This window comes from Cherax quadricarinatus, chromosome 79 (genome assembly GCF_038502225.1).
Source record: "Cherax quadricarinatus isolate ZL_2023a chromosome 79, ASM3850222v1, whole genome shotgun sequence".
In the NCBI taxonomy this organism is placed as follows: domain Eukaryota; kingdom Metazoa; phylum Arthropoda; class Malacostraca; order Decapoda; family Parastacidae; genus Cherax; species Cherax quadricarinatus.
This window is the reverse complement of record NC_091370.1, coordinates 6217905-6231636: the sequence shown is the minus strand read 5'-3', so window position 1 is coordinate 6231636 and position 13732 is coordinate 6217905. Positions and strand designations below refer to the sequence as shown.

The 13732-nt window shown below is 47.7% G+C and overlaps 1 protein-coding gene across 4 annotated transcripts in view; it reads right to left on the bottom strand.

The window, feature by feature from the left end:
- Window positions 1-13732, bottom strand: part of LOC128705326 (uncharacterized) — a 161384-nt gene that overhangs the window by 82914 nt on the left and 64738 nt on the right. Inside the window, exon 1 of one of the 4 annotated variants that reach the window (XM_070101864.1) lies at window positions 7809-7925. The exons of the other annotated variants lie outside the window; for them this stretch is intronic. The gene's annotated coding sequence lies outside the window, so the exon portion shown is untranslated. Of the gene's footprint in view, window positions 1-7808; window positions 7926-13732 lie in introns of those variants that run through there. 4 annotated transcript variants of the gene reach the window in all.

Genomic DNA, 13732 nt, shown 5'->3' with positions numbered 1-13732 from the left:
AGGGCATCTAGTGTAGAATGCTAGGGCATCTAGTGTAGAATGCTAGAGCATCTAGTGTAGAATGCTAGGGCATCTAGTTTAGAATGCTAGAGCATCTAGTGTAGAATGCTAGAGCATCTAGTGTAGAATGCTAGGGCATCTAGTGTAGAATGCTAGGGCATCTAGTGTAGAATGCTAGAGCATCTAGTGTAGAATGCTAGAGCATCTAGTGTAGAATGCTAGAGTATCTAGTGTAGAATGCTAGAGCATCTAGTGTAGAATGCTAGAGCATCTAGTGTAGAATGCTAGAGCATCTAGTGTAGAATGCTAGAGCATCTAGTTTAGAATGCTAGGGCATCTAGTGTAGAATGCTAGAGCATCTAGTGTAAAATGCTAGAGCATCTAGTGTAAAATTCTAGAGCATCTAGTGTAGAATGCTAGGGCATCTAGTGTAGAATGCTAGAGCATCTAGTGTAGAATGCTAGGGCATCTAGTGTAGAATGCTAGAGCATCTAGTGTAGAATGCTAGAGCATCTAGTGTAGAATGCTAGAGCATCTAGTGTAGAATGCTAAGGCATCTAGTGTAGAATGATAGAGCATCTAGTGTAGAATGCTAGGGCATCTAGTGTAGAATGCTAGGGCATCTAGTGTAGAATGCTAGAGCATCTAGTGTAGAATGCTAGGGCATCTAGTGTGGAATGCTAGAGCATCTAGTGTAGAATGCTAGAGCATCTAGTGTAGAATGCTAGAGCATCTAGTGTAGAATGCTAGAGCATCAAGTGTAGAATGCTAGAGCATCTAGTGTAGAATGCTAGAGCATCTAGTGTAGAATGCTAGGGCATCTAGTGTAGAATGCTATAGCATCTAGTGTAGAATGCTAGAGCATCTAGTGTAGAATGCTAGAGCATCTACTGTAGAATGCTAGAGCATCTAGTGTAGAATGCTAGAGCATCTGGTGTAGAATGCTAGAGCATCAAGTGTAGAAAGCTAGAGCATCTAGTGTAGAATGCTAGAGCATCTAGTGTAGAATGCTAGAGCATCTAGTGTAGAATGCTAGGGCATCTAGTGTAGAATGCTAGGGCATCTAGTGTAGAATGCTAGGGCATCTAGTGTAGAATGCTAGGGCATCTAACTACATCACAGTGTAGAATGCTAGAGCATCAAGTGTAGAAAGCTAGAGCATCTAGTGTAGAATGCTAGGGCATCTAGTGTAGAATGCTAGGGCATCTAGTGTAGAATGCTAGGGCATCTAGTGTAGAATGCTAGGGCATCTAGTGTAGAATGCTAGAGCATCTAATGTAGAATGCTAGGGCATCTAGTGTAGAATGCTAGAGCATCTAGTGTAGAATGCTAGAGCATCTAGTGTAGAATGCTAGGGCATCTAGTGTAGAATGCTAGGGCATCTAGTGTAGAATGCTAGAGCATCTAGTGCAGAATGCTAGAGCATCTAGTGTAGAATGCTAGGGCATCTAGTGTAGAATGCTAGAGCATCTAGTGTAGAATGCTAAGGCATCTAGTGTAGAATGCTAGGGCATCTAGTGTAGAATGCTAGGGCATCTAGTGTAGAATGCTAGGGCATCTAGTGTAGAATGCTAGAGCATCTAGTGTAGAATGCTAGGGCATCTAGTGTAGAATGCTAGAGCATCTAGTGTAGAATGCTAGGGCATTTAGTGTAGAATGCTAGAGCATCTAGTGTAGAATGCTAGGGCATCTAATGTAGAATGCTAGGGCATCTAGTGTAGAATGATAGAGCATCTAGTGTAGAATGCTAGGGCATCTAGTGTAGAATGCTAGAGCATCTAGTGTAGAATGCTAGAGCATCTATTGTAGAATGCTGGAGCATCTAGTGTAGAATGCTAGAGCATCTAGTGTAGAATGCTAGAGCATCTAGTGTAAAATGCCTGAGCATCTAGTGTAGAATGCTAGAGTATCTAGTGTAGAATGCAAGGGCATCTAGTGTAGAATGCTAGAGCATCTAGTGTAGAATGCTAGAGCATCTAGTGTAGAATGCTAGAGCATCTAGTGTATAATGCTAGAGCATCTAGTGTATAATGCTAGAGAATCTAGTGTAGAATGCTAGAGCATCTAGTGTAGAATGCTAGAGCATCTAGTGTAGAATGCTAGGGCATCTAGTGTAGAATGCTAGGGCATCTAGTGTAGAATGCTAGAGCATCTAGTGTAGAATGCTAGGGCATCTAGTGTAGAATGCTAGAGCATCTAGTGTAGAATGCTAGGGCATCTAGTGTAGAATGCTAGGGCATTTAGTGTAGAATGCTAGGGCATCTAGTGTAGAATGCTAGGGCATTAAGTGTAGAATGCTAGAGCATCTAGTGTAGAATGCCAGGGCATCTAGTGTAGAATGCTAGGGCATCTAGTGTAGAATGCCAGGGCATCTAGTGTAGAATGCTAGGGCATCTAGTGTATAATGCTAGGGCATCTAGTGTAGAATGCTAGGGCATCTAGTGTAGAATGCTAGAGCATCTAGTGTAGAATGCTAGGGCATCTAGTGTAGAATGCTAGAGCATCTAGTGTAGAATGCTAGGGCATCTAGTGTAGAATGCTAGGGCACCTAGTGTAGAATGCTAGGGCATCTAGTGTAGAATGCTAGGGCATCTAGTGTAGAATGCTAGGGCATCTAGTGTAGAATGCTAGGGCATCTAGTGTAAAATGCTAGGGCATCTAGTGTAGAATGGTAGTCCATCTAGTGTAGAATGCTAGAGCATCTAGTGTAGAATGCTAGGGCATCTAGTGTAGAATGCTAGGGCATCTAGTTTAGAATGCTAGGGCATCTAGTGAAGAATGCTAGAGCATCTAGTGTAGAATGCTAGGGCATCTAGTGTAGAATGCTAGGGCATCTAGTGTAGAATGCTAGGGCATCTAGTGTAGAATGCTAGGGCATCTAGTGTAGAATGCTAGGGCGTCTAGTGTAGAATGCCAGGGCATCTAGTGTAGAATGCTAGGGCATCTAGTGTAGAATGCCAGGGCGTCTAGTGTAGAATGCTAGGGCATCTAGTGTAGAATGCTAGGGCATCTAGTGTAGAATGCTAGGGCATCTAGTGTAGAATGCTAGGGCATCTAGTGTAGAATGCTAGGGCATCTAGTGAAGAATGCTAGGGCATCTAGTGTAGAATGCTAGGGCATCTAGTGTAGAATGCTAGAGCATCTAGTGTAGAATGCTAGGGCATCTAGTGTAGAATGCTAGGGCATCTAGTGAAGAATGCTAGGGCATCTAGTGTAGAATGCTAGGGCATCTAGTGTAGAATGCTAGGGCATCTAGTGTAGAATGGTAGTCCATCTAGTGTAGAATGCTAGAGCATCTAGTGTAGAATGCTAGGGCATCTAGTGTAGAATGCTAGGGCATCTAGTTTAGAATGCTAGGGCATCTAGTGTAGAATGCTAGAGCATCTAGTGTAGAATGCTAGGGCATCTAGTGTAGAATGCTAGGGCATCTAGTGTAGAATGCTAGGGCATCTAGTGTAGAATGCTAGGGCATCTAGTGTAGAATGCTAGAGCATCTAGTGTAGAATGCCAGGGCATCTAGTGTAGAATGCTAGGGCATCTAGTGTAGAATGCCAGGGCATCTAGTGTAGAATGCTAGGGCATCTAGTGTAGAATGCTAGGGCATCTAGTGTAGAATGCTAGGGCATCTAGTGTAGAATGCTAGGGCATCTAGTGTAGAATGCTAGGGCATCTAGTGAAGAATGCTAGGGCATCTAGTGTAGAATGCTAGGGCATCTAGTGTAGAATGCTAGAGCATCTAGTGTAGAATGCTAGGGCATCTAGTGTAGAATGCTAGGGCATCTAATGTAGAATGCTAGAGCATCTAGTGTAGAATGCTAGGGCATCTAGTGTAGAATGCTAGAGCATCTAGTGTAGAATGCTAGGGCATCTAGTGTAGAATGCTAGGGCATCTAGTGTAGAATGCTAGAGCATCTAGTGTAGAATGCTAGGGCATCTAGTGTAGAATGCTAGAGCATCTAGTGTAGAATGCTAGGGCATCTAGTGTAGAATGCTAGGGCATTTAGTGTAGAATGCTAGGGCATCTAGTGTAGAATGCTAGGGCATTAAGTGTAGAATGCTAGAACATCTAGTGTAGAATGCCAGGGCATCTAGTGTAGAATGCTAGGGCATCTAGTGTAGAATGCTAGGGCATCTAGTGTAGAATGCTAGAGCATCTAGTGTAGAATGCTAGGGCATCTAGTGTAGAATGCTAGAGCATCTAGTGTAGAATGCTAGGGCATCTAGTGTAGAATGCTAGGGCACCTAGTGTAGAATGCTAGAGCATCTAGTGTAGAATGCTAGAGCATCTAGTGTAGAATGCTAGGGCATCTAGTGTAGAATGCTAGGGCACCTAGTGTAGAATGCTAGGGCATCTAGTGTAGAATGCTAGGGCATCTAGTGTAGAATGCTAGGGCATCTAGTGTAGAATGCTAGGGCATCTAGTGTAAAATGCTAGGGCACCTAGTGTAGAATGCTAGGGCATCTAGTGTAGAATGCTAGGGCATCTAGTGTAGAATGCTAGGGCATCTAGTGTAAAATGCTAGGGCATCTAGTGTAGAATGGTAGTCCATCTAGTGTAGAATGCTAGAGCATCTAGTGTAGAATGCTAGGGCATCTAGTGTAGAATGCTAGGGCATCTAGTGTAGAATGCTAGGGCATCTAGTGTAGAATGCTAGAGCATCTAGTGTAGAATGCTAGGGCATCTAGTGTAGAATGCTAGGGCATCTAGTGTAGAATGCTAGAGCATCTAGTGTAGAATGCTAGGGCATCTAGTGTAGAATGCTAGGGCACCTAGTGTAGAATGCTAGGGCATCTAGTGTAGAATGCTAGGGCATCTAGTGTAGAATGCTAGGGCATCTAGTGTAGAATGCTAGGGCATCTAGTGTAAAATGCTAGGGCATCTAGTGTAGAATGGTAGTCCATCTAGTGTAGAATGCTAGAGCATCTAGTGTAGAATGCTAGGGCATCTAGTGTAGAATGCTAGGGCATCTAGTTTAGAATGCTAGGGCATCTAGTGTAGAATGCTAGAGCATCTAGTGTAGAATGCTAGGGCATCTAGTGTAGAATGCTAGGGCATCTAGTGTAGAATGCTAGGGCATCTAGTGTAGAATGCTAGGGCATCTAGTGTAGAATGCTAGAGCATCTAGTGTAGAATGCCAGGGCATCTAGTGTAGAATGCTAGGGCATCTAGTGTAGAATGCCAGGGCATCTAGTGTAGAATGCTAGGGCATCTAGTGTAGAATGCTAGGGCATCTAGTGTAGAATGCTAGGGCATCTAGTGTAGAATGCTAGGGCATCTAGTGTAGAATGCTAGGGCATCTAGTGAAGAATGCTAGGGCATCTAGTGTAGAATGCTAGGGCATCTAGTGTAGAATGCTAGAGCATCTAGTGTAGAATGCTAGGGCATCTAGTGTAGAATGCTAGGGCATCTAGTGTAGAATGCTAGAGCATCTAGTGTAGAATGCTAGGGCATCTAGTGTAGAATGCTAGAGCATCTAGTGTAGAATGCTAGGGCATCTTGTGTAGAATGCTAGGGCACCTAATGTAGAATGCTAGGGCATCTAGTGTAGAATGCTAGGGCATCTAGTGTAGAATGCTAGGGCATCTAGTGTAGAATGCTAGGGCATCTAGTGTAGAATGCTAGGGCATCTAGTGTAGAATGGTAGTCCATCTAGTGTAGAATGCTAGAGCATCTAGTGTAGAATGCTAGGGCATCTAGTGTAGAATGCTAGGGCATCTAGTTTAGAATGCTAGGGCATCTAGTGTAGAATGCTAGAGCATCTAGTGTAGAATGCTAGGGCATCTAGTGTAGAATGCTAGGGCATCTAGTGTAGAATGCTAGGGCATCTAGTGTAGAATGCTAGGGCATCTAGTGTAGAATGCTAGAGCATCTAGTGTAGAATGCCAGGGCATCTGGTGTAGAATGCTAGGGCATCTAGTGTAGAATGCCAGGGCATCTAGTGTAAAATGCTAGGGCATCTAGTGTAGAATGCTAGGGCATCTAGTGTAGAATGCTAGGGCATCTAGTGTAGAATGCTAGGGCATCTAGTGTAGAATGCTAGGGCATCTAGTGTAGAATGCTAGGGCATCTAGTGTAGAATGCTAGGGCATCTAGTGTAGAATGCTAGAGCATCTAGTGTAGAATGCTAGGGCATCTAGTGTAGAATGCTAGGGCATCTAGTGTAGAATGCTAGAGCATCTAGTGTAGAATGCTAGGGCATCTAGTGTAGAATGCTAGAGCATCTAGTGTAGAATGCTAGGGCATCTAGTGTAGAATGCTAGGGCACCTAATGTAGAATGCTAGGGCATCTAGTGTAGAATGCTAGGGCATCTAGTGTAGAATGCTAGGGCATCTAGTGTAGAATGCTAGGGCATCTAGTGTAGAATGCTAGGGCATCTAGTGTAGAATGCTAGTCCATCTAGTGTAGAATGCTAGAGCATCTAGTGTAGAATGCTTGGGCATCTAGTGTAGAATGCTAGGGCATCTAGTTTAGAATGCTAGGGCATCTAGTGTAGAATGCTAGGGCATCTAGTGTAGAATGCTTGGGCATCTAGTGTAGAATGATAGGGCATCTAGTGTAGAATGCTAGAGCATCTAGTGTAGAATGCTAGGGCATCTAGTGTAGAATGCTAGGGCATCTAGTGTAGAATGCTAGGGCATCTAGTGTAGAATGCTAGGGCATCTATTGTAGAATGCTAGGGCATCTATTGTAGAATGCTAGGGCATCTATTGTAGAATGCTAGGGCATCTATTGTAGAATGCTAGGGCATCTAGTGAAGGGTATCGAGATTCAGTAATACAAGTCTTGAAGCCATGTGAAGTAAACGGGGTGGTCATGCAATCTAAAGTGTATTTTAGAGTGGTCACTAGAAGTCAAAAGACTGGGCATGATTTTGAAATACACTTCAGAAAACACTAGGGCATATTCATTAGAAATCTTTTCAGTGTCATTTTAATGTATGCTAGAAGTGATCAAGGTTCCAGGACCGAAACGTTTTCTAATAAGTATGTCGCAATATTTTCTCGAGTCTTGTTGATATCTGTCACCAATGTTTGTACCAGACTGGGCCTGCATGAGCGATGGCAACATAACGTAAACACTAAGGTAACCCGATACCCTTGGCAAGAATCGAGGAGACTCCATTAACATCTGGAGAGCGGGTACCCACTGAGCTCACTATAGTTGTACAACACCGTTTAAGGTTCATGAACACTCACCCATCCGACTGTCTTAACAGTGAAATATTAACTTTGATTAAGACAGGTACTGCTGTTTCCTGGTAAACATTATTCTCTGATCTAGTACACAACGCACCTCGAGAAATTACTGACCTAGGCTTAGCAAGCCGCCTTTTTAGAGAAGCAGAGGAAGCCCACAACTGTTTGTAGGCTAATAACAGTGGTGGGCGAGCCATGAACGCCAGGAGTCATAACACCTTCGGCGCCCACAGGAAAGGTGCAGTAGTACTTCTGTCAGTAGAGGCCCCACCACTTCGTGTCTCACCGGAGTGGTGTAATAGTTTACAAAACTAACAGTTTGAACGATGAGACACTTGTGCAACATTTGAGTATCTTTATTCTGGAAACGGTTCGCCAGCCAGTGGCTTCTTCAGTCTAATACAGAGAAAAACGGTGAAAGATGAGGAGAATGAGGTAATCAGTCCCTCAGCCTGGAGTCGATATGTTCAGTCCATCAATTTTGGGAAAGGTACTAGAGTGGTAGTTTTCTCTGCATTGAGCTAAAAAAAAAAAGTCACTAGCTGCCGAAACGTTTCCTCAATAAAGATTTCGAAATGATGCACAAGTATCTGATTCTTCAACATCTCACCATGTCGTGGGGACTCGGTCGATGGATTTGGGTAATACACACACGAAGGATGGCTTGGTAACGTATATTAATGATAATTAAGGGAGAGCGCCAGGCCTGGCCTGTCTGCCTCTAAACCCTGCCTTGAACTGAGGTGACACAGTGCCCAGAGGCACGGCATTCAAGGAGCTCGTGACGTCACATGCAGTGACTCACTAACGGTCAGTGATTCACGCAGGGAAGCGGTGAATTGTAACGGATATAACTGAAATACGACAGTATTACTGACAACCAGAGGGATCATCTAACCTTCCCTAAGATGATTCAATGTCCATCAGATGGAGTGACACGACCATACCACCAACAGAAGCTGCGTAAGAACTAATCTGACTGTGGTTCCTTTTCCTTTGGTCCAGGAGCTGGAGTTCAGAACAGATGCGCAATTTCATCACTAAGATAAAGTTGAGAAGGGAGAGTTGAGTAACGGGGTAATTTTGATTCGATATGAAGGGGGTGATCCAATTCCTTAGATCAAGAGTACCTTTACCTTCACAAGGCAAAGGAAAATACAAGGTCACTGACCACATTCTAAGGGTAACCGTGGCCGGTGACACATCCGCACTACGCTACTCTGAGAACTCTCTCCCTGCTTCAGTTCTCTTGCAACACTGCATAGCTCCTGATGACTCACTGAGGAGTGTGAAAGTACCTGAGCTAAAGATTTCCACCCCCGTAGTTTGTCTTATATATATATATATATATATATATATATATATATATATATATATATATATATATATATATATATATATATATATATATATATATTACAAGTAATTGCAGTACATGTTGTGTAAGACATGTTCGACAGTTGGATATCTTTATTGTTGAAAAGTTTCGCCTACACGATAGGCTTCTTCAGATACAGAGAATGGATTGAAAGCAGCAGAAGTGAGGCGGTTAAGATGATGTAATCAGTCCACTAACCTTGTAGGAATAGCATGAGGCTGTCAGTCTCATGCGAGTCCCTTGTCAATCACATGCGACTCAACAAAAACTTAGCTTAGAACGATACCATTTCCAAGACAAACCACAGTACGGGTAAAATTAGAACTTATGGCAAGCGAGTCGTGCTATTACGATATTTCCTAAACTCGCACACAGGGGCGCATATCTCCTAGATTATTCAATAAGCAATACTTGAATTCAGCATACCAGCTTCTAAAATTCATTTGATAGCACGGGATAATGGTGCCAATGTTGTCAAAAACGTCAAAGACCTGGGAGTGATTATGTCGGAGGATCTCACCTTCAAGGACCATAACATTGTATCAATCGCATCTGCTAGAAAAATGACAGGATGGATAATGAGAACCTTCAAAACTAGGGAGGCCAAGCCCATGATGACACTCTTCAGGTCACTTGTTCTATCTAGGCTGGAATATTGCTGCACTCTAACAGCACCTTTCAAGGCAGGTGAAATTGCCGACCTAGAAAATGTACAGAGAACTTTCACGGCGCGCATAACGGAGATAAAACACCTCAATTACTGGGAGCGCTTGAGGTTTCTAAACCTGTATTCCCTGGAACGCAGGAGGGAGAGATACATGATTATATACACCTGGAAAATCCTAGAGGGACTAGTACCGAACTTGCACACGAAAATCACTCACTACGAAAGCAAAAGACTTGGCAGACGATGCACCATCCCCCCAATGAAAAGCAGGGGTGTCACTAGCACGTTAAGAGACCATACAATAAGTGTCAGGGGCCCGAGACTGTTCAACTGCCTCCCAGCACACATAAGGGGGATTACCAACAGACCCCTGGCAGTCTTCAAGCTGGCACTGGACAAGCACCTAAAGTCAGTTCCTGATCAGCCGGGCTGTGGCTCGTACGTTGGTTTGCGTGCAGCCAGCAGCAACAGCCTGGTTGATCAGGCGCTGATCCACCAGGAGGCCTGGTCACAGACCGGGCCGCGGGGGCGTTGACCCCCGAAACTCTCTCCAGGTAAACTCCAGGTAAAGCGGATCGAAGGAACAGGATACAACAGAGTGCCATGTTTGTCTACACTTCAACTGGTTATCCATGAGTGAATTCTCGAGTAGAGAGTAATAAAAGACATCATTGTGAACCACTTCAGCTTCCATGACAGACAGTGGTCAGAAACACTCCATCGACAGGAAGCCAAGGCTGTGCCACCTCTTGGAAAAGGCCCGGGCCGGGCGAATCTAGACTAGAATAGCCACTTCAGTCCTCAACTCTTGCCTGCAGTAAACCAAAGGCTCTTCAAGAACATAATGAATTACAGAAGCACAAGCTCATTCAGAATATATCTACTCACTTCAACAGCACTTAATGTTACGTCGCAAAACGCGAACAAAATAAAACATTGTAACGTATTGCTTAGATAACACACGCCAGCCATCACTTGATACAAGTTAAAAGAATGTTATTGGTAAGTTATCATTAGTGTTGAAAATATTCCACAAAACTAGACTTCTTAGTGAAAGAGTTTCGTCTCAAGAAATATTGCCTCGCATACAATATTTGAGACATTTTATTACTAAAGCTTCGAGTGATCCACAAGTCTCCGTCTTGGGCAACACTCACCTCCCGGGGATCAATGTTAACCAGGTTGGTGAGTTACACCACTGGTTGTCTTCAAGAGGGAGCTGGACAGATACGTAAAGTCGGTGCCGGATCAACCGGGCTGTGGTTCGTACGTTGGATTGCGTGCGGCCAGCATGAACAGCCTCGTAGATCAGGCCCTGATCCACCGGGAGGCCTGGTCATGGACCGGGGCGCGGGGGCGTTGATCCCCGGAATACCCTCAAGGTAGACTGACTACAACACGATACTCAACACATATCTAGATCCCAGTTATAAAAAATGACTTCAGTGTTATGCAGAGAATAAACCACGTAAAACATACCTTAGTAATACTGAAAATAAACTAAAAGAAACGAGAGAGAGAGAGAGAGAGAGAGAGAGAGAGAGAGAGAGAGAGAGAGAGAGAGAGAGAGAGAGAGAGAGAGAGAGAGAGAGAGAGAGAGAAACTCAGCGGCTCAAGAACTCAGCATCAAGTCTGATGAAGAAAGTCAAGATAATATGAAAGAACCACCACCAGCACCACACAGCATTCCCACCACCACCACCAGCACCACACAGCATTCCCACCACCACCACCAGCACCATACAGCATTCCCACCACCACCACCAGCACCATACAGCGTTCCCACCACCACCACCAGCACCACACAGCATTCCCACCACCACCACCAGCACCATACAGCATTCCCACCACCACCACCAGCACCATACAGCGTTCCCACCACCACCAGCACCACACAGCGTTCCCACCACCACCAGCACCACACAGCGTTCCCACCACCACCACCAGCACCACACAGCGTTCCCACCACCACCAGCACCACACAGCGTTCCCACCACCACCAGCACCATACAGCGTTCCCACCACCACCACCAGCACCACACAGCGTTCCCACCACCACCAGCACCATACAGCGTTCCCACCACCACCAGCACCACACAGCGTTCCCACCACCACCAGCACCATACAGCGTTCCCACCACCACCAGCACCACACAGCGTTCCCACCACCACCAGCACCATACAGCGTTCCCACCACCACCAGCACCACACAGCGTTCCCACCACCACCACCAGCACCACACAGCATTCCCACCACCACCAGCACCACACAGCGTTCCCACCACCACCAGCACCATACAGCGTTCCCACCACCACCAGCACCACACAGCGTTCCCACCACCACCAGCACCACACAGCGTTCCCACCACCACCAGCACCACACAGCGTTCCCACCACCACCAGCACCACACAGCGTTCCCACCACCACCAGCACCACACAGCGTTCCCACCACCACCAGCACCACACAGCGTTCCCACCACCACCAGCACCACACAGCATTCCCACCACCACCAGCACCACACAGCGTTCCCACCACCACCAGCACCACACAGCATTCCCACCACCACCAGCACCACACAGCGTTCCCACCACCACCAGCACCACACAGCGTTCCCACCACCACCAGCACCACACAGCGTTCCCACCACCACCAGCACCACACAGCGTTCCCACCACCACCAGCACCACACAGCGTTCCCACCACCACCAGCACCACACAGCATTCCCACCACCACCAGCACCACACAGCGTTCCCACCACCACCAGCACCACACAGCATTCCCACCACCACCAGCACCACACAGCGTTCCCACCACCACCAGCACCACACAGCGTTCCCACCACCACCAGCACCACACAGCGTTCCCACCACCACCAGCACCACACAGCGTTCCCACCACCACCAGCACCACACAGCGTTCCCACCACCACCAGCACCACACAGCATTCCCACCACCACCAGCACCACACAGCGTTCCCACCACCACCAGCACCACACAGCGTTCCCACCACCACCAGCACCACACAGCGTTCCCACCACCACCAGCACCACACAGCGTTCCCACCACCACCAGCACCACACAGCGTTCCCACCACCACCAGCACCACACAGCGTTCCCACCACCACCAGCACCACACAGCGTTCCCACCACCACCAGCACCACACAGCGTTCCCACCACCACCAGCACCACACAGCATTCCCACCACCACCAGCACCACACAGCATTCCCACCACCACCAGCACCACACAGCATTCCCACCACCACCAGCACCACACAGCATTCCCACCACCACCAGCACCACACAGCGTTCCCACCACCACCAGCACCACACAGCGTTCCCACCACCACCAGCACCACACAGCATTCCCACCACCACCAGCACCACACAGCATTCCCACCACCACCAGCACCACACAGCATTCCCACCACCACCAGCACCACACAGCGTTCCCACCACCACCAGCACCACACAGCGTTCCCACCACCACCAGCACCACACAGCATTCCCACCACCACCAGCACCACACAGCATTCCCACCACCACCAGCACCACACAGCATTCCCACCACCACCAGCACCACACAGCATTCCCACCACCACCAGCACCACACAGCATTCCCACCACCACCAGCACCACACAGCATTCCCACCACCACCAGCACCACACAGCATTCCCACCACCACCAGCACCACACAGCATTCCCACCACCACCAGCACCACACAGCTTTCCCACCACCACCAGCACCACACAGCATTCCCACCACCACCAGCACCACACAGCATTCCCACCACCACCAGCACCACACAGCATTCCCACCACCACCAGCACCACACAGCATTCCCACCACCACCAGCACCACACAGCATTCCCACCACCACCAGCACCACACAGCGTTCCCACCACCACCAGCACCACACAGCGTTCCCACCACCACCAGCACCACACAGCGTTCCCACCACCACCAGCACCACACAGCGTTCCCACCACCACCAGCACCACACAGCGTTCCCACCACCACCAGCACCACACAGCGTTCCCACCACCAGCACCACACAGCATTCCCACCACCACCACCACCACACAGCATTCCCACCACCACCAGCACCACACAGCGTTCCCACCACCACCAGCACCACACAGCATTCCCACCACCACCACCACCACACAGCGTTCCCACCACCACCAGCACCACACAGCGTTCCCACCACCACCACCACCACACAGCGTTCCCACCACCACCAGCACCACACAGCATTCCCACCACCACCAGCACCACACAGCGTTCCCACCACCAGCACCACACAGCATTCCCACCACCACCACCACCACACAGCGTTCCCACCACCACCACCACCACACAGCGTTCCCACCACCACCAGCACACAGCGTTCCCACCACCACCAGCACACAGCGTTCCCACCACCACCAGCACCACACAGCGTTCCCACCACCACCACCACCACACAGCGTTCCCACCACCACCAC